The 21,594-nt window shown below is 46.1% G+C and overlaps 1 long non-coding RNA gene across 1 annotated transcript; it reads right to left on the bottom strand.

Moving 5' to 3' along the window:
• Positions 1–294: 294 nt before the first annotated feature.
• On the bottom strand, positions 295–21,594 carry LOC308496179. Its single transcript, XR_013993129.1, has 3 exons — positions 20,272–21,594; positions 6,231–6,381; positions 295–2,167 (listed from the first exon to the last, which is right to left on the bottom strand). It is a non-coding gene; the product is annotated as an uncharacterized lncRNA (long non-coding RNA).

Raw genomic sequence — 21,594 nt, 5'->3', positions numbered from 1 at the left:
ACCATTGGAGCCAAGACTCAAAGCAGCATCATCATTTTGTGCTATTTCCTTGGGATGGATTCCTAAACCTGAACCCCTGGGTCAGAGTACGCACATTTTCAGGCTTTTGACCTGTTCTGCCAAATTGCCTTGAGTAAAGTCAAGCCTGAGTGCCCCTCCCCACCAGCCGTGTCAGGGGACAACTCACTTCTTATGTCTCCGCTGTCAGGGGCTCCCAGCTCTTTGCAACTCAGCTTTTGTGAGGCTGCTACACCTCCCAAATCTATAGGTTGTTTTTTGTTTTTGTTTGTTTTTAATGTAGAAAGCATTAACTAGCATATTTACTAACAGGCGATGTGTCTGTGCCTTGAACTGAAAGGAATGGAATCAAATGGACAAGTTCCTGTCCTGAGCAGAACAGTCATTTCCTCCAGCCCTCTTGGCTTTCTGGGGACCGCAGCTTTTGCCCATGTCCCCTCCCTGGTGGCAGGGGGGGCTGAGTTTCGTGGGTGGGCAGATGTGAAAGGGAGCAGAAGGGTCAAGGAGGAAGGGGCCCTGGCCGGCCAGTGTGGTAAAGGCTTGGGGAGGGAGATCTTTGCACACTTTTGGTCTCTGCCACGTTTCTTTTTTTAGCAGAAATGCTGGTGAGGTGGGGGGTGCTGTACCCACAGCACCCTGTTTTTTCCACTTAGATATTTGAAGACCTACTAGCCATTCCCCGACCCAGGAAAGTCAGTGACTGAGGATGGCAGGGAAGCATCAGGCAGCTGGAGGGAGGCACCAGGATGCCTCTCTCACCACCACATGAAGATGTCCTCGGTGAGCAAGGAGCCCTGCCTGTGGCTCCAGGATGGGGCTGTGCCTGCCTTACCCCTTTCTAATAAAACTCTCTACTGGTCTTTATAAGTATCCAAAACACTTTCACATCAGGGAACTCCTTTGATCCTTCCACAAACCTGTTAAGTGGGCTGAGCCAGGGTGTCATTATCCCCATTTTACAGATGGGGAAGCTGAGGCCCTGATTAAGACGATGGTTCAAAGTCACATGCTGTAGCTCTGCAGCCTGGCCTCCTAATCATTGTATTCACAGTGATAACAATATTCATTGAACATTATTACGGGCAGGTACACTGTGTGGCTGTTTGTCCAGCATTTAAACATTTATAAGTAGTCAACTGCATCTGGCAGAGCTGGGATTTGAACCTGGGCCCTCCGACTCCATAGCCAGGAGTTCTCAAAGTGTTGTCCCCAGACCAGTAGCATCAGCCGGGAACTTGTAATAAATGCACATTTTCAGGCCCTTCCCCAGAACTACTGAATGAGAAACCTGGGGGGGAGTCTTGGCAGTGATTTAACATGCCCTCCAGGTAATCCTAATGCATATCAAATTTGAGAGTTGCTTCTAATACATTTTGTTAACTCCCTGGATTTCAATCGTGACTGCCAAGCAACTCTTGGGAGCTTTAGTAAATACCAATAAATAAATACCAATGGTGGAGTCCAGGCAGCGATATTTTCAGAAGCTCCTCATGTTCACTTCACGGTCTTTGATGTGTACCAGGAAGGTAAGCCATGAAAAGCTCCACATTTTCCAGAAGGTTCTAGAGTAGAACAGGGCAGCCTGTTCTGGAGAATACTGGAGGGAGTGAGGGGAGACTTGGAATCCAGGAAGGAGAGACTCTGGGTTTCAGCCCCTCCTCCTCAAGCCCCCTCTGTGGGGGCCCAGGAAGCCTGAAGCCTTGGTGGGGCTCAGATCGCTGTGACTGTTTGTTTGTCTTGGCCTCGGCCCAAGCGGCGTTCTGTGTGGAGCTGCAGCTCTTTTGTTTGTGTGGTTTAACTGCTGGCCCGGTTTTTCCAGGGCGGATTAGATGGCACATCCCTCTGTAGTCCGTAGGATTCCAGAAAAGGGGCTGAAGCAGCTGTTTTCCCTTGGAGTGGAGGCCGGGTAGGTGTGTGGGGAGCTGGCTCCTGCTTTTGACTGTCACAGCCTGAGCCCACTCAGGTTGGGGATCTGATGAGTGTTATCAGTCAGGGTCCAATCAGGAGACAGAAAGTACACCAGTCATTTTAACAGGCAGAATCAAATATGAAAAACTGTTCATTAGGAACTGAAGAATTGAAAAGGCAAAGAGAGAATACGGAAGTATCACAGGTCACAAGCGCAGAAGCAGCTAGGGCATCTCTAGGGCTAGAAGAACAAAGGGAAAAGGTTGCAGTTGTTAAAATGAAGTTTGGAGGATGGCAGGCCAGGGAGCTGAAACCCAGACCCTTTGGGGAGAAGGTGCCAGCTGGTGGCGCTGGTGTCCCTGGGCGGGGTAGGGGTGGGGGGGGAATCCATGCGGCTGGTTCTCCAAGTATTGGGAAAAAAAACAAACTGGAATCAACTGTTATCCTGGAATGAACTGCTGCTGTCAGGTGGAAAAAGCTTTGCCAGAGTATGGGGGTGTTGGGTCATCTAACTTCTCTGTAACCTTGGGGACCCTCCATCCTCATGTCAGCTTGTACTTGCCCATCCCTCAGTTTTCTTCTTACCAGGACCAGCCCCACATGTTGCTGGTTCAATCAAGAAGCCTTCAGTGAGCGAGCACCTGTGATGCCCCAGGCCCTGGTCTGGGTGCCAGAGGTACAGACACCCACTTCATTGCAGCATCTACCTGCCTGACCCTGCTCTAAGCATCTCACCTGCATGAACTCATGTACTATTATCCTCAATTTACAGAAGGGGAAACTGAGGCACAGAGACATTGAATAACTTGCCTAAGGTTATTATTTAGCTAGTACACGGCAGAGCCTGGATATGAATTCAATCAGCGTGGCTCCATTCCCCAATATCCTGCCCCTTGAGTTATCTCATTGCCTCGAGGTCTAGAGAGACAGACATGTAAATGGTTGATTGCAGCACAAAGGGGAGAAGGCCACATGGGGACGGTGGTAACTCATTTCACTCATTCATTCAATAAATCTTTCGACTGGGGTGTACTGATGAGCAAAAGCAGACATTCTATCTGCTCTTGGGAGACTTCCAGTGGAGACATGGGCCTTAATCAAATTTTCTCACCCCAAAAAAGTTAGTTCCCATAAACAATTTCCCTTTGCTATGAACACTAATCACAGAGATTTGTCTTAAATGTGGAAATGAGGAGTGATGGTTGGGCTAGTGCATAAACACTGAGTGGGAGTTAATCAAATGAAAAAAGAAAGAAGAGAGTTCCAGATAGAGGGAACAGCGTGGGCAAAGGCTCTGAGGTGGAGAGGGCATGCTGACTATGAGAATGACAAGTCCTACCCCTGAACTCTGGCCCCTCTCCTTGGCCAGCCCTCCCAGGCATGTAGCTCACGTGTTGGGACCCTCACCACTCTTCCTAGATCATGCTGGAGGCTGGCCATCACCTGCTAGGGCAGGTCCCAGCCTCCCTCAGCTCCTAACAGGCTGGCCTCAGGAAACTCCTGAGGGAAGCCTGGAAAAGCCCCAAAGCTGGAAGCTGGTCTAGGGACCACCAGAGACAATCCTGTGGGTAGTGAGCGGAGCAAGTGCCCACAGAGGCTTTACAGAGTGAGTGAATGAGCACACCGTGTAAATGACCTTTGCCGAGAGAAGCCGGGGCCACACACGGCAGGGATCCACTCCTCTCCACAACCAACAGAGCCTTGATGGGGGAGCCTTGGAGCATGGCGCACACCAATGATCCCCCACTCCTTGATTGGGTGGGAAGGCAGTGATTAGGCCCATTTTACACGGCAGGAAGACAGAAAGGCAAAGCTGCAGAGGAGTGTGCCTGTTTGGGGGTGGTGGGTTTCAGCCTGACCCTTTTGGGATGCAGCTGGGCCTTTGCAGAATGAGGTTCTGAGAGCCATGCACAGGTTTTGTGCAGGATCCAGAGGGCCTGTGAGCCAGCGGGCAAGAGCCTAGGCCTCCTAATGGGTCAGGAAAGGGGGAGAGGCAGACTAAAGGAAAGAGGGCACCACCTCTTCCTAAGTTCCCTGATGCTTCCTCTCTGCCCTGTTTACAGAAAACAAAGTGCCTTTGGTGACTGCACAAGTTCCCCTGAAGTAATCAGAGCAGCTCCTTGTCAGTGCTTCCAGGAGGACACCCTCCTCCCCAACCCTGCTCCTGCGCAGTGGCCGAAGGCCCCACCGCCCGAGCTGGTGTCTGTTGGCAACTGCGTGCTTAGCGTCCCCACTCCCCTCCCCCAACCCAGCCAGCACTGAAAGGTGCCCAAAGCCGTCCAAGTTTCCGGGAGCTCTACCTAATCAAGCATTGAGGGCTGTGTCATCCTCATTACTCTCCCGGGAACATCTGATGAGGAAGAAACATCACTGAATGGGCCCCTTGGGCTCCCAGTGGGAAACCGAGCCCTGCCCCTTCTGACTCCCGCACTGGCCTAAGGTAGGCCTTTCAGCAGAACCACCCAACCAGAGGCACTGAACAAAGATGATTTGAATTTTCTGAGCCTCCCTTCCAGGGGACAGGTGAGAGGGTGTGTGCACAAATATCTGTTGTGCTCTGTTGGGTTGGGGGACCCTGCAGGACGCCATGGCCCATCTGCCACACTGATGGAGCTGTTGGAGGACTTGGGACCCAACCACCTGATGGGATGACCTGGACCACGACCCAGGGTCTTGGGTGAAGACTCCATGGCTGAACAAGGGTGGCCCCCACTGATTTGTTGGGGGGCTAGGGACTCTCTTTGTCCTCTTAATACCCCACGCTGCCACGTTTCCTACCAGCTTGATGAACTGCTTGGGTGGCAGATGGGGTTTCTCTCTCCCTTCTCTACTTTGCCCCCCACCCACCTCACTCCAGGTGGGCTGGAGCCTGCTCATACAGGCTTCAAGAGCCAACTGCTACCTATTCAGGAATTCTGTGAGCTGGCTGTTAAACCCAGCCATCATTAAAAATTAAATTATACGAACCAGTGTTTCTCAACCTTTTGTTCATTATTGCCTCCTAAGGAGCCTTTTCAGATATTATTTTCCTAATCTCCTACCACCCTCCCCATGACATGTTAATATCACAGCTATACTGGATGTCTGTTTATGTACTGGAGTAAATCTGTGCTTTATATATAAAAAGAGTAAGACTGTTTTTGTCCCCCACCAAGAACTGATTGTCACCCCTGCTGAGAGTGCATGATATAAACTCACAATTAAATAAATTGTATTACAAATAAAAGTAACAGGGGCCGGGCCAGTGGCTCAGGTGGTTAGAGCTCCATGCTCCTAACTCCAAAGGCTGCCGGTTCGATTCCCACATGGGCCAGTGGGCTCTCAACCACAAGGTTGCCGGCTGGACTCCTGGAATCCCGCAAGGGATGGTGGGCTCTGCCCCCTGCAACTAAGACTAAAAGGACAACAACTTGAAGCTGAACGTCACCCTCCACAACTAAGATTGAAAAGACAACAACTTGATTTGGAAAAAAAAAAAGGCCTGGAAGTACACACTGTTCCCCCAATAAAGTCCTGTTCTCCCTCCCCAATAAAATCTTTAACAAAAAAAAATAAATAAAAGTAACATTTATTCAAAACTCATTACTTCCTAGTTATTTTACTGCCATTTTACTATTATCGATTCTTTCGAAGTTGTTGATCTATCTTTTTCCCCTGAAGAGCTGGTTGCTCCACATTTACCATTTACACTGGGCGAGTGGGTCTTTTAGCAGAATAGCAGACAAGTTTGTGAGGTGACTGATTTCAGCCAAAGAAAAACTGGCTTGTCTAGCAAAAACCTCACTTGAAGAAACATGGGAGGACTTGGACAATTCCAGTCGATGCAGGCAAAAGAGGGAAGAGGAGACCAGAGAGAGGAAGCCCTCTGATGCTGACTCCATATTGGCTGATGGGTGTCTCCAAAGGAGGGGTGTGTGTGTGTGTGTGTGTGTGTGTGTGTGTGTGTGTGTGTGTGATCCACATCCTCATGCTCTAAGATTGTTTGTGATTAGCAATTGCTTGCTCTTCCTTCAGGTGCAGCGCACACATTTACACACCACTAGAGGTCAGGGGCATATAGTTGGGACTCTTGCCCCACTGTCCCATTTCCTCCCAGGTTTTGAGTCTCCTGTAAACACCTGACTCTCTATTCTGAATGGTGTGCTGGGCCCCCGGGGAAACAGAGAGAAATCAGCTGGCTTGAGGAGAGGGAGAAGACAGGACGTTAGAGCACTGCATCACTTCCTCCTCTCTGGGCCTCAGTTTCTTTCACCAATGAAATGGGAGTGGCACACTGAGTTCTAGGAGGTCCTTTCCACGCTCACCATTCTTGTCTGGAGAGCCGTCTCCTCTTGCTTCCATCTGGACAAGGTCCTGCCCAGGTACTTCCTCCTCCCACTCCTCGAGCCTCACTCATCTCCCATCTGCCTGCAGGATGGCCTTTTAAAACGCAGTCCAGTTCCATCTGCTTTCCCGCTGAAGGGCGACATGGAAGAGGGCAGAGCATGAACTCAAATACTGCCATTATTTTTGAAAACACTCATGTGACTCACTCAATTGATTCCATGACCTGCAATTTGAAAAGCACTTTGGTGGGTGGATGGCAGCTGGGTCCATCAAATTACTTGTCAGCTGCCTGATCATGAGCCATTACCAGCCTGTCCCAACACCAGCCTTCTCATCTGGTGAATAGGCCCACAGTGTCTGTGGAATAAGGCCCACAGTGTCTGTGCTGGGTGAAGAGGCATGAGCTAATATGCCGTGCACATAGTAGGTCTTATTATGGGCTGAATTGTGTCCCCCCCCAAATTTGAAGCCCTAACCCCCAGTTCCTTAGAATGTGATTATGTTTAGAGACAGGGCCTTGAAAGAGGTAATGAAGTTAAAATGAGGCCCTTAGGGTGGGCCCTAATCCAATCTAACAGGTATACCCATAAGAAGAGGACACTTAGACAGACACCAGCGTCGCGCATGCACAGAGGGACGTCTTTGTAAAGAGACAGCAAGAGGGCAGCAGTCTCTCTGCAAGCTACGGAGAGAGGCCTCAGAAGAAACCTACTTCTAGGAGTTTACTGAGAGATTCATGCTCACACATGTAAAATGATATGTGTACAATGTTAGTCACGTAAGTATTGTTCGTAACAGGTTGGAAACAAATATACAACTACAAATTAGTATAATACATTATGCTATATCTATTATACATAGATGGAAATCCTACAAGGTGTAAAAAAAGAAACGATTGAAGAAGCTCTCTTTGAATATAAATAGGAAGACTCTAAGATATATTGTTGAATTAAAAAGGAAGGTGAGGGGGCGGACGGGTGGCTCAGTTGGTTAGAGCATGAGCTCTGGGCAACAAGGCTGCCGCTTTGATTCCCACATGGGTCAGTGAGCTGCGCCCTCCACAACTAGAATGAAGACAAACGAGCTGCAGCTGAGCTGGGCTCTCAACCACAAGGTTGCTTGTTTGGCTCCTGCAAGGAATGGTGGGCTGTGCCCCCTGCAACTAACAAGGGCGACTGGACCTGGAGCTGAGCTGCCCCCTCCACAACTAAGACGGAAAGGACAACAACTTGAAGCTGAACGGCACCCTCCACAACTAAGATTGAAAGGACAACAACTTGACTTGGATGGAGCTGATGAGTCCTGGGAAAAACACATTACTGTTCCCCAATAAAAAGTCCTGAAAATACACTGTTCCCCAATAAAAAGTCCTGTTCCCCTTCCCCAATAAAATCTAAAAAAAAAAAAAAAGGTGAGGAAGAGTGTAGTAGTTCTTTATTCTTTGTGTAAAAAGTGGAGGCGCTGGGGAAGGAATACATTTAAGTATATATGTATTTGTTTAGATATGCATAGAAGGGTCCTTAATGGAGTATTCACAGGAAATGGGTAATAGTGGGTGCCATGGCAGGAAAAATGGGCAGATGGGGAACAAGGTGGGAAGAAATCTTTCTACGAAACACCTTTTGAATTTTTTGAATATTGTACCACGTAAATGTTTTCCCTATTAAAAATTAAAATAAAAGAATAAATTTAACTATAAAGACTATGAGGCAACATTGGATAATGCTTATAAGGTAGGTAGGAAAAACCTGTATTCACTAGGATTATAACTACGTAAAATAAATGTGGGTTAAAATTTCTATCTGTGGCAGGAAGATTCTAGGTAATGTTGATTTCCTTCTTTTTTTGTAAATTTTCTAGAAATTTCTATAAGATATGTTTAATTTATTATTAGAAAAATTAATGACACAAAAAATACGTATGTACTAGGAGAACTGTGTATTCTGTATAATTTCAATTATGAAAACAAGGCATTGAAAAAAGATGGAAGGAAATATACAAAATGTTCACAGTGGTTGTCTCTAGATGTGAGACATTAGGTTTTTCAGTATTATAATTTGTTCAATATTATAATATTGTATATTACTTTCATGATGGATGGAAGGAAGGAAGGGAGAAAGGAAAGAAGGAAAGAAGGGAGGAAGAAAGGAATTCTAGTGGAAGGGAATTCTTCAAAATAACAGTTATGTTACGGTAGTAAGACTATGGGTCATTTTTGCTGCTTTGTTCAATTTTCCAAATTTTCATTATGTGGTTTTGTTGTTATTTTAGCAGAAATAAAACCCTTGCTGCTGCAGAGCAGGATTTCACTCCCCAAAGACCTGCTGATTCGTGTGAGAGAGCTGGAGCTCCTAACTGTTTGTTATTCATTGCAAGTAACAAAGCAGAAGGGGTTGCCCTGGATGGTGGGATATTGCTACTCGTGCTATGTTGCCGAAGAGAGAGAGAAAAAATCAGAGTACCCTTAGTCCCTTAAAATACCTTAGGGGGCCAACATTTATGGAGCCCCTACAGCCAGGCTCGGTGCTGGGAGAGGAAAGGGTAGTAAGACACAGTCCCTGCCCTCCCTGGGCTCCAGCCTCCTATGGCGTCCTAAAGCAGGGGTGCTTCTTGTGGAGATGGAAGGGGAGTGAGTTCTCAGTGAGGTCTGAGCAGAGGCCTAGCAGCATCTGGCCTTGTAGGCAGTGACAAGCTTTGCCAGTGGACAAAACTAGGCCCGTCCAAAATTAGGACAGTCCAGGGTTGAATTCTCACTGGTCCTCACCTGTCTTGCCATATAGTGGGCACCTGTCCAACCAGGACCCACTAACGCTTAACAAGCAAACTGTCCGACGGAAGTTTTGGTCATCCAAAGTCAAGAGACCTGGGTTCTGATTCTGCATCTGCCATTAACCAGCTATGGGAGGGCGGCCGGATGGCTCAGTTGGTTACAGTGTGACTCTGAGCAACAGGGTTTCTGGTTAGATTTCCAAATGGGCCAGTGAGCTGCGCCCTCCACAACTAGATTGAAGACAAGTTGCCACTGAGCTTCCAGAGGGGCGTCCATAAGGCTCAGTTGGTTAAAGTGCGAGCTCTCAAAAACAAGGTTGCCGGTTCAATTCCCACATGGGATGGTGGGCTGTGCCCCCTGCAACTACAGATTGAAAACAGCAACTGGACTTGGAGCTGAGCTGCGCCCTCCACAACTAGATTGAAGGACAACGACTTCGAGCTGATGGGCCCTGGAGTAACACACTGTTCCCCAATATTCCCCAAAACAAACAAACAAACAAAAAACCAGCTATGGGACCTTGGACAGGGCCTCAGTCTCTTCATCTGTAAAATGGGGAGAATCGTAATAATAATGAATAGTACCTGCCCTGACTACCGCCCAGTTTTTATGAGGATACACAATGCATATAAAAGCACATTAAAAGTATAAAGGATGTCAGCTGACGAATGAATAAACAAAACGTGATATATCAATACAATGGAATACTATTCAATCTTAAAAAGGAATGAAGTATTGATATATGTTACAACATGGATCAACTTCAAAAACATTATGCTACGAGAAAGAAGACAGACACAAAAGGCCACATATTATATGATTCCATTTAAATGAAGCATTTAGAATGGACAAATCCGTAGAGACAGAAAGCAGATTAGTGGTTGCCAGAGGCTGGGGAGAGGGAGAAATGGAGAATGACTACTTAATGGGTACAGGGTTTCCTTTTAAGGTGATGAAAATATTCAGGAATAGACCAATAGTGGTAATGGTCACACAACATTGTGAATATACTAAAGCCACTGACTTGTACACTTTAAAAATGATTAAAATAGTATATTTGTTATATGTATTTTACTACAACTTTTAGAAACTGAAAAAGAAATAGATGATTCAAATCTGAGTTTATTGGGGTGGATGGGGGGCTCAGTTGGTTTGAGCGCGAGCTCTGGGCAACAGGGCTGACGGTTTGATTCCCACATGGGCCAGTGAGCTGCGCTCTCCACAACTAGAATGAGGTCAGCTCCCCATGGCCAGATGGCTCAGTATGCTCTCCAACCACAAGGTTGCTGGTTTGATTCCTTGACTCCTGTAAGGGATGGTGGGCTCCACCCTCCGCAACTGAGATTGAACACGGCACCTGGAGCTGAGCTGCCACTGAGCTCCCAGATGGCTCAGTTGGTTAGAGCCTGTCCTCTCAACCATAAGGTTGCCAGTTGGCAAAGGATGGTGGGCTGTGCCCCCTGCAACTAACAACGGCAACTGGACCTGGAGCTGAGCTGCGCCCTCCACAACTAAGATTGAAAGGACAACAACTTGACTTGGAAAAGTCCCGGAAGTGCACACTGTTCCCCAATAAAGTCCTGTTCCCCTTCTCCAATTAAAAAAAAAGATCTGAGTTTATTATTATTAGGTTGGTGCAAAAGTAATTGTGGTTTAAAAAGTTAAAAATAATTGCAAAAACTGCAATGACTTTTGCACCAACCTATACGATTATTTCCATAATGAATCATCAAAAGGATTAAATGTCCAGATTTTCAGAGTTCTTCCTCTGTATCAGGCAGCGTGAGAAGTGACTAGAAAAAGAAAGAAAGGAACTTACACTCAGAAACTGTGCAGAGCCTCTGGGTCATGAACCATCCACCCGGGAGCAGTGCAACCAGAGGGGAGCCCAGAGTGCCAAGGCCGGGGATGCACTCCGATCTGGGAATTTCAAAATCCATCTGCGTGGGCTCACCCTTTAATTTAGTGGCTGGGTGATCCCATGGGGAAGGTTTCATTCCCAGCCTCCTGCCCCCAAACCATTTCCCAGCCAGACTGGAAGAGTGTGTTTTGGTTCCTGCCCTGAGGGCACAGGGCAGCTTCCGGGACATAAAGGGGCCTGAACCTGGCTTAGCTCCTGAATGACCCCAGACCTGTAAGGGTTCAGAACTGGAGACGTTGAGATGAAGACTTCTTTTTTTTTTTAGATTTTTATTGGGGAATGGAAACAGGACTTTATTGGGGAACAGTGTGTACTTCTGGGACTTTTCCAAGTCAAGTTGTTGTCCTTTCAATCTTAGTTGTGGAGGGCGCAGCTCAGCTCCAGTTTCAGTGGTCAGCTGCAGCTCGTTGTCTTCATTCTAGTTGCGGGGGGCGCAGCTCGCTGGCCCATGTGGGAATCCAACTGGCAGCCCTGTTGCCCAGAACTCATGCTCTAACCAACTGAGCCACCCATCTGCCCCGAGATGAAGACTTCTTGATGATAATGATGTGACATTTCGATGACGATGATATGACATAATAAGAGCAACAGTTCATTCACAGGACACTCAGATGTGCAAAGAAGATGCTGTTCCTTTCTTTTTTCTTTTTTTCCTGTTACTGATTTAATCTGTCTTCATGAGCCCCACATCAGGGAGTGGGAGCTGGGAAGGGAGGAGACAACTTGCTAATTAGGCATCTTGCTCTGTTCCCATTTAACCAACATCTAACAGATACTATTCAGTCACCTCATTAACAGTTCTCCCTTTCCTCCTCTTCCCTCTCTCCATGCTACCTTGGGGGTCAGTTCTTCCACATGGGAACCACGGCTGTCCCTGCCCCTTTCCTTTTCCTCCTCACAATACACTGGGCTTAAAGGGTGAACACACCTCTCTCAGGGTTTACTAAACGTACTGACAAGAAGCGGTAACTGGGGCACTAAGAGTATGAGCAAGTAGATTTGCAGCAGGACCCAAGAATCCGTATTTAGTTCCCTCTCAGGGAAATTAGAGAAATATTGTTCATATACTGAGTTCTCTTTAGCCTGGCTTACAGTAACCTTAACGGGTAAGCCCTCCAGGCTAAAAACATCATTTCCTTCTTCCTAAAGCCTGGCTTTCAAGATTATTGTTTTGCAAAGGGTCCTCTCATTGCAATGTATCAATAAAGGGCAATTTGGGAATGGTAGGAGAGAAATGACTTTGTTGTACAAACTGGTATTTGCTCCTCTTTTGCTCCAGAAAACTGCTGATTCTAGTCTGGGGAGCCTGAGAGGTCAACATGATTAATAGAGCTACACTTTCAAAAGTATTTTTTCCTTTTTTTAGTTTTTTTTTTTTTTCATTGGGGAAGGGGAACAGAACTTTATTGGGGAACAGTGTGTACTTCCAGGCCTTTTTTCCAAGTCAAGTTGTTGTCCTTTCAATCTTAGTTGTGGAGGGCGCAGCTCAGATCCAGGTCCAGTTGCCGTTGTTAGTTGCAGGGGGCAAAGCCCACCCATCCCTTGGGAGTCGAACAGGCAACCTTGTGGTTGAAAGCCCGCGCTCCAACCAACTGAGCCATCCGGGAGCTCAGAGGCAGCTCAGCTCAAGGTGCCATGTTCAATCTTAGTTGCAGGGGGCAGAGCCCACCATCCCTTGTGGGACTCTAGGAGTTGAACTGACAACCTTGTGATTGAGAGCCCATTGGCCCATGTGGGAATCGAACAGGCAGCCTTCGGAGTTAGGAGCAGGGAGCTCCAACCACTTGAGCCACCGGACCGGCTCTCAAAAGTATTTTTTTAATCTCCATTCACTCCGAATAATAATATCTAACATTCATTGAAAACTCTCTATGGGCAAGGCATTGTGTTACATGCGCTCATGGATTATCTTTCTTAATCTTCACAACAACCTTACACTATAAACTATCCCCAGTTTACAGATAAGGAAACTGAGGTGTATAGAGGTTAAACAATTTGCCCAGGGTCACACCACTAGTAGTGCGAGAGAGGATGTCATGCCTGGGTAACTCTAAGCGTTCTTTTAAACACCAAGACAACCCTTCCCTACCTGAGTTTGAGGCCTCTTGGAAATCATCTGGTCCAACCTTCCTATTTTAGAGATGTGGGGACCCAGGCTTAGAGAGAGAAAGTGACTTGCCCAAGGATACAAGAGCTAGTTGGCAACAAGACTGGGAACCCCAGGCCTGGGACTGCAGTGTCCCTCCCCTCAGCCTGAGTGCCCCCCAGTGCTGGCATTTGACATGCGATGCTGGATGTTCCCCAATTGCTGCTGTACAGAGCTGCCGAGATGCCTCAGGGTAGCGAGAGTCTGCAGGGGACTGAGATCTGCCAGGTGGTTTCATAATTTCAGTGAATTCTCAAAATGAGAGAGGCTCATCCAAGAGCATTGCTTCAATGTTGTTGCACCATGTTTCTAGTCATTGGTTTCTAATGTGCACATCTCTCAGTTACGACGCCAAACCATGTGTGGTCTAATTCTGGTTTGCAGACTTTTAGGAATCGAAAAGGGCTGGTAACCCCCTCAGGGCATCTCTGGACCTATGCAGGCTTGTTTCACCTTTGCACAGTGCAAGGCCTTGAGGCAGGGAACTCATTTGAGGGTGTGAGTAAGTGGGGTGAGAAGCCTTTTGACCTCCAGTTCAGGATCTTTGTCCCAGCACATTTCACAACTTGGATGGGGGAGCTTCAAATCCCAAGTGGAGGGAAAAAAGGGAGTTCACATTTAGTGAGCGGCTGAGATGAGCCAGACACTCATAAGTGTTAAAATACTTAAGAGTTATTTCATTTAATCACCACCCTTGCCCTGCAAGGGTGGTACTATTACCCCCATTCTACAGATGAAGAAATCAAGGTTCAGAGATGGTAATTTTCCTGAGGTCTCACAGCTTCTGAATTAGCTGACCTGGAATTTGAACGCAGAGTCTGATGGACTCCAGAGACTGTATGTAGAACACTATGGAGCCTTCAAAGGTGACATGCCACCTGCAAGCACTACCACGGCTTGCAGGTCCCACCATCTGCTGCCAGACATGGCTTCTCTTCACCCTCCTTCATTCCTCATCCTCCCCTGGGCTGGTGGTTCCTGATTGTGTGCTACTCTCATCTGGAGGTCATGCTCCTGCCCATCTCGGCTTTCATTTTTCTGACCAGAAGCAGTTAACCCCTCAATGAGGAGGGGCTCTGGAGATGTCAATCACTGCATGGCCCGCCCACACCCCTTCTGGGGGACACTTTACTTCCAGACCTGCCCTCCAGAGTTCCAGCTAATTGCTCCAAGGTGGATCCCTGGCCAAGGTCAGTTCTGATGTAATTAGCACAGCTACCTGTGCTTTGTAGGACTTTGCTTAACAAAGAGGAGCTGTTTTCATCAGATGCCTTTTCAAAAATTGGAAACAGGCACTGAAGAAGTAGTGGTACTTGAATTATAAATGCTATGATGTAGAAAGGGGACTAGGAAGTGGGGAAAGGCCTGATGACCCAGTTCTGAGCTGATGAATAAATAAGCCAAGTCTCTGTATGTAATAAGAGCAGAGTATATGTACAGAGAGGGGCAGAAAAGCTACCCTGTGTGCGTGTGTGTGTGTGTGTGTGTGTATGTATATATATATGGATATGGATACGACATGTATATGTATACAAAAAACAGTTGTAGCTTCCACGAGGCCGTGCTGAGCAGCAGTTCCTGTTCTTGGATTCCCATGAGCGCTCTGTATCCTTTCATTAAACTCCCTTTTCCTGAGGTAAATTCAATGAGTTTCTTCTCTTCCTTGAAACCTAAGAAGCTTTGTCTAGAGCAGGAAGAAACTGGAAATAATCTATAAGGTTTGAACTTCCTTTCAGCTGGCAAAGAACACCTTTGCGTGAAGAGCTCCCAAAGGTCTCCAACCAACGGGACATGGAACTGCTTTGAAGCAGTGAGTAAAACGTGGTCACACAGTTTCCCAGTTATCTATTTCTATAAGTGATATCACCCCACACTTAGAGGTTTAAAACGACCATCATTTCTTTTTAACTTGCAGAACTCTAGAGATCATTTAAAACTTTTTTATTCTGAAAGACTGCAAACAGAGCAATATAATGAACTCCTCCCCAAATTCAAGTGTGGCCATTTTGCCATGTTTGTTTCATCTATTTCTTTTTACATTCTTTTTTTTTTTATTTTTGCTGCAGTAATATTTTAATATTTTCAAGCGAATCTCATACATCATGTCTCAATGCACCTACAACAAAAATGAGGACATTTCTGTGTATAACTACAATATTGTTAGCTCCACTAACAAAATGAATGTCATCTAATACCCAGTCCAAAATCAAATATCTTGATTTGGCTCAAAAATGACACTTTATAGTCGGTTTTCTCAAACCAGGATCCAAACAAAGTCCACACATTCTATGTAGCCGCTGTGTTTAAGACATAACAATGTACTGAAGAGACAGAACACTACCTCTTAAGTCTTTTTAATCAATAATATAGAATAACCACAAAAATAGCCTTATTAATTTTCCTTAAAGATTCTTAAATTCAAAACGAGGTGATTTTCCTCCTTTTTTATTATTAAGCATTTGAGAACAGTTTCTTAATTGGATTATGCTCCTCAAGTCCAAAAAGAAATAGAAGGGTGAAAGGGTGGGGAGAGCGAGAGAGGAGAAAGCCAGAGGAAGAACATTTTCTCACTTCTGTTTTCTCGTCATTATTTTCTGCTTGCGGCTTTTCTTTATTCAATGGTAATCTTCTGTTATTTCTTCCCCCTCACATGCACACTTTGTTTTCTTCCCATTTTCCTTTTTTTTTTCCTTAGGAGTGATCAAGTAGCATGAACTCAGATTATCAAGAATAAAATTTTAAATCCTGCCACCCACTTTTAACTAAAAAATAAGGAATCATTTTAATAGACCACCTTTCTTTTACCTCCCGAGACGTAAGACAACAACGCTGCTATCTATCCTCCGTGTCCTCATTGCCACGCTAGATCCGAGTGGAGGGCAGGAAAGATACAGAAAACCAAGTCCTGACCACTGGGTAACAATGGGAAATTGACCCTTTGCATTTCCTCCTAAAGCTACTAGTATTTTATTGTTATAAATTGGCAAAATAGAAATATTAATGCTTTAAATCTACTTTACAATGAAATCTTAGCCAAATACATACAAACCCCCAAAACATCTCTATGGTTTGAAAACCTTTGTTTGAGCTCCGTAGTGGGGCTTCCTTCTTGTCTCCAGAACACAGTGGACACAGCAGCAAGAACTGGTTGCCTAGGAATCACCAGCTCCAGGCTCCAGTCCCAGATCTGCCCCTTGCTACCACATGACATTAAGCTCGTCTCTCTTCCTCTCCCAGGCCTCGACTTCACCGTGTGAGAAAGGAGAGGGCAGACCCCATCTATGATCTCCCATTTCCCTTCCAGCTTTGAGAGTTTGCTTCTTGTCCCAACGCAAAAAATCTTAGGCAAAATCAAGTGAAATCCCAAACTCCGATCTTGCTGAACCCAACAGAAGCAACCCAGTCCACCCAAGGGGTTTAAATAAATAAACAAACCCATACCATACGGTTGAACGTACGGTTGAACCTTGAACAAAGCAGGTTTGGCCTGTGTGGGTCAATTGAACTGCTCGGGTCAATTGAAAACAATCCATGTATAAGTGGACCAGTACAGTTCAAACCCACGCTGGTCAAAGGTCAACTGTATATAACATAAAACATACGTATACCGGGGATGCCACAATAATGTATACAAGTGGACACTTTGGTCAACGCTGTTCAAGCAGTAGCTCGCTGTCATCAGAAGTGTCTGGATGCTGATGGGAACCACTCTGAGCACCTCTTGTAATTGCAGAAGTCAAATGTGACTTGTATTCATCTTTTGTTATTGGTATACAGTGAGTATTACAATTTTAATAGTTTTCCTTTCTTAAAATGTGTATACATTTTTTTTAGCACCTTTTGTATATGTACGAGGTCAGACAATTAAGTTCGCGAACTCACCTCAGAAAAAGTGCTACACACCTCATTGCTGAGTATCACTACTGTCACCTTCGAAGTACTGCCCTTGGGAAGCTATGTACCAATGCCAGTGCCTAGTCCACCCTTCAAAGCTATTTTGGAACTCTTTTTCTGGAATGGCCATCAGAGCAGTCATCGTATTACCCCTTCATGTCCTGAATGTCATCAAAATGTCTTCCTTTCAATATTTCCTTCATCTTTGGGTAAAGAAAAAAGTCATTGGGGGCCAGATAGGTGAGTAGGGTGGGAGTTCCAATACAGTTATTTGTTTACTGGCTAAAAACTCCCTCCCATGTGAGTTGGTGCATTGTCGTGATGCAAGAGCCATGAATTGTTGGCAAAAAGTTCAGGTCATCTAACTTTTTCACGCAGCCTTTTCAGCACTTCCAAATAGTCAACTTGGTTAACTATCCAGTTGGTACAAATTCATAATGAATAATCCCTCTGACGTCAAAAAAAGGTTAGCAACATTGTTGCAAGAAGTTCATGAACTTAACTGTCAGCCCTCGTATATCTATCTACCCATGGAGTTAAGAAAAATTTTGCTCAGGGTTCCAATGATTCTTTAATCTGATGATTCATGTTGTATAATAAAGAATCTCTCTGGTTTTTGTCCTGTATTACTGGAAGGGAGCTTCTAAACCCTTCCCGATTTTCCTGAGTGGCAGCAGTGTCTTTATTAATCATGGTGGAGCTGATCACACCAGAATCACAGATCAACCATGTGCTTAGAGGGGGACTAGAGATTGAATGCAGTCTATCACGCCTATCACAAAATGAAACCCCAGTAAAAACTCTGGACACCCAATGCTTTGGTGAGTCTCCTGGCTAGTGAATGCATTCATGTATGGGAAGGTGACACATCCTGATTCCATAGGGAGGCGGCATGGAAAGGCCGTATTTGGGACCCTCCCAGACCTTACTCTATGTGTCTCTTAATTTGGCTGGTTCTGATTTATATCCTTTATTTTAAAAACTGTAATCATTAACTATAGCATTTTCCTGAGTTCCGTATATCATCCTAGAAAATTATGGAACCTGAGGGAGTCATGAGAACCCCTAAATTTGTAGCCAATTGGTCAGAAGTGAGGATGGCCTGGAGACTCTTGAACTTGCAGCTGGATCTAAGTAGGGGAGTCTTATTGGGGACTGTGCCCTTAACCTGTGGAAGTTGCGCTAACTCTGGGCGATTACTGCCAGAATTGCATTGTGGTTATTGCACACATCTTTCTTCACTCTGGAAGATTTCAATGTTGGACACGTGCTCATCAAATACTACACTGAGTTACTGAGAAACCTGTAATGACTTCCAATAGGAGCCAACTGTGGCTCCTCTGCCTGACATCAAAAACACACCATTAGGGGCCGGCCCAGTGGCTCGGGCAGTTGGAGCTCTGTGCTCTAGCCGAAGGCTGCCGGTTCTATTCCCACATGGGCCAGTGGGCTCTCAACCACAAGGCTGCCGGTTTGATTCCTCAACTCCCGCAAGGGATGGTGGGCTGCGCCCCCTGCAACTAACAACGGCAACTGGACCTGAAGCTGAGCTGCACCCTCCACAACTAAGATTGAAAGAACAACAACTTGACTTGGAAAAAGTCCTGGAAGTACACACTGTTCCCCAATAAAGTCCTGTTCCCCTTCCCCAATAAAAACAAACAAAAAACCACACCATTAACTATAGGAAAAATAATGTCATACCGTGTTTCCCCAAAAATAAGCCCCAGTTAAGATAGCCAGCCAGATGGATGCATTTAGTGTTATGACGATGTTCCAGAAGATGATGACATGACTGTATTTGAATAAATGTAGATTGTTGTACGTGAAAAAATAAGATACCCCCTGAATATACACCCTAATGTGTCTTTTGGAACAAAAATTAATATAAGACCCAGTCTTATTTTCTGGGAAATACAGTATAAGTTCGGGTTTTATTTTTGGGAAAACATGGTACCTTTTTTTGTCAAAATAAGACAGTATAAAATAGAGGCAGTGTGGTAGATGGCATTAATGTTCCTTTAGTGGACATTATTGGTGCTCTGCCCAGATCTCTCACATCCCTTTTTAGGCTCTGTTCCTTCTCTCAATGTGCAATTTTGTTTCTAAGAGCCACACAACTGTGACTCTTTTTGAAGGACTGCTCCAGGAGTACGGGAGCTGCTGCATGCAGGTTCAGAAAACCCGAAGGGCCCAGTTGCTTATGTGCCCTTGGAGCTGTCCTTAACCAATGACTGAGAGCTGTGGAAATATGAAAGCCTAGCTTTCCTGTCTTGAGTTGGGATAGACTCTGAGGTATAATTTACACTTCAGAAACCCCCGCAGGAGGAGGCTCAGCCTAGGACTTTGCCTGAAATTGACCCTTAGCGTTGTCTCCATCCCTGTCCCGCTCCCCAACTCCTTTTCTGAATTCTCCTAGGAACACTTCTTAATAAATCACTTACCACAAATTCTTGACTCAGGGTTGACTTCTGGGGAAACTCACACAGTTTCCAATCATTCACTACTGAACAGGTTGCCATGTGACTTGCAATGCCTAGAGGTAGGGGAATCTATTTCTCAGTCCCCAATGAGTCAAGCTTGGCTATATAATGCACTTGACCAATGGAATGTGACGAGAAGTAATGTATGCTACTCATTACTTGACTCTTAAGGATCATCATGTTACTAGAATTGCTCTTTTCTCTGGGGGTAAGGCCAAGATAGGGGCTGCTCCTTCAGCCTGGATCCCAGAACAAGACATGCAAAGCAAAACCACAACAGACACACAGCCCGTATCTAATGTGAGCAAGAACAAACCCTTATTATTGTAAGACACTGAGATTTTGGGGTTGTTACTGAAGCATAATCTAATAGATATAATCCAGGCAGGGTAGCATAACAGTTAAAAGCATGTGTCCTGGAGTTAGACAGCCTGGGGTCAAAGCAAAATTCTACCACTGACAGTAGTACCTTGGTTTTTGAACGTCTCTGTAGATGAACATTTCAGTTTACGAACACGGTAAATTTTATGGATCTATGGTATCATTAGATAGTAAAATTCATGCTAAATTTGCAGTTTTTAGGGGTTGATTTTAAAGGTCTGGAACGGATAAATCCATTTTGCATTACTTTCTATGGGGAAACTGTGCCTCAGTTTTCGAACGTTTCAGAACTCGAACGGTCTTCCGGAACGGATTACATTAGAAAACCGAGGTACCACTGTACTATCTGCATAACCTGGGCCACGTTTTTCAGTTGAGCCTGTGTCTCCATTTGTAAAATGGGGGATACAGTAATGATACTCACCTCATAAGGTCATTGCGGGGATCAAATGAGTTAACACATACAAAGTGCTTCATGCAGTGCCTGGCACATGGTAAATTTTAAATAATTATTAACTAAAGTGGACTATAAGTATGAGCGATAGCTCATCCCCAAGTTTTCAGAGTTTCCTCCCCAAACCACTGAGCGTGTTCGTTGCCTCCCCAGCACTCAGTCCACTCTTCCCACAGTCTTGATTTCTATTTGGGGATGTGTTTCTGGGGAGACTGACTTCCCTTGGCCTAAGAGGAGCAAACAGCCAGCAGTGTGCCGGTCAACGCGATCCCAGGAAGGGGGGCGGGAAGCCGATGTCCAGGGTGTACGCACTCCCTCCGCGGCCAACTCCAAATGACCAGTGGTTTGACAACTAGCTTGCAAAGTTCTTGAATGTCTGACGATGACCTGGCGAGCCAGCACTCCTCCACGCCACTCCTCCAGCCACACTACAGAAGGGCCATGAGCGAGAACCTCCGGACGTCTGCAAATCTAGTCAAACATAAACGTGTCCCCTGCGTGTTGTAACATATAAAAGAACTTCCCAAAGTGCACTAAGTGGAACATAAGAAATTGCCGTTAGTTGCCTAGCTTTTATTACACACCGGGCAATTCTATACGATAGAATCCACAGAAAAATGGCAGAAGAGGAAGGAAGGAGGAGGAGGTTACACTCCACCGGAAGCCAATCTGAAGCATGACCGTGTGGAGCTTAAAAAGAGATGTCCATCCTTCGCGCCACAGGAGAACTAAATATAATTCTGGACAATTAGCTTCTTTATTATTCAACTACATACCCCCTGGAAAGTATAGTATTTTACACAAGTTTATCTAACATCTTCCTCCTGCCAACGCTGTTTTCATGGCATTCAACCTCGGCTCCCCGTCCCTCACGGGTGAGAAACTCAGAAAGCTCTTAGGAGACACGTTGGCGAGCACCTTTCAACAGGGTCGCGCCGTCCAGGCAGTTCCATTCCCCGCGGCGTTTCTCTCTCCCGTTTCTCTCTCCGTACCTCCCTCGCAGCAAGCCGAGGTGTTAGCGACTGGCCGGCGGGCCCGTCAGTCTCGGAGCCTCAGGGAACTCACCTGCGCGACGGGGAGAAGCACCCCCCTCAGGCTGGCCGTGAGGACTACAAGGGGAAACACACTTCCAGGGCAAGGCGCTAGGTCAACAGGAGCCATTATGAAGTAAAAGTACGACAACGTAAACCCCCGGCGGCTCCCACAGCGCCCAGCCTGGGAGGTGAGGGGCGAGACGCCCCACGGCGCCTCCACTTGCAGCGCCGCCGCCCGCGCCGCTTCCCAGCTGCCCCT

This window comes from Rhinolophus hipposideros (assembly GCF_964194185.1).
Source record: "Rhinolophus hipposideros genome assembly, chromosome: 3".
Taxonomy (NCBI): Eukaryota; Metazoa; Chordata; class Mammalia; order Chiroptera; family Rhinolophidae; genus Rhinolophus; species Rhinolophus hipposideros.
Note: the sequence above shows the minus strand (reverse complement) of the source record. Positions and strands in the feature narration are given on the sequence as shown.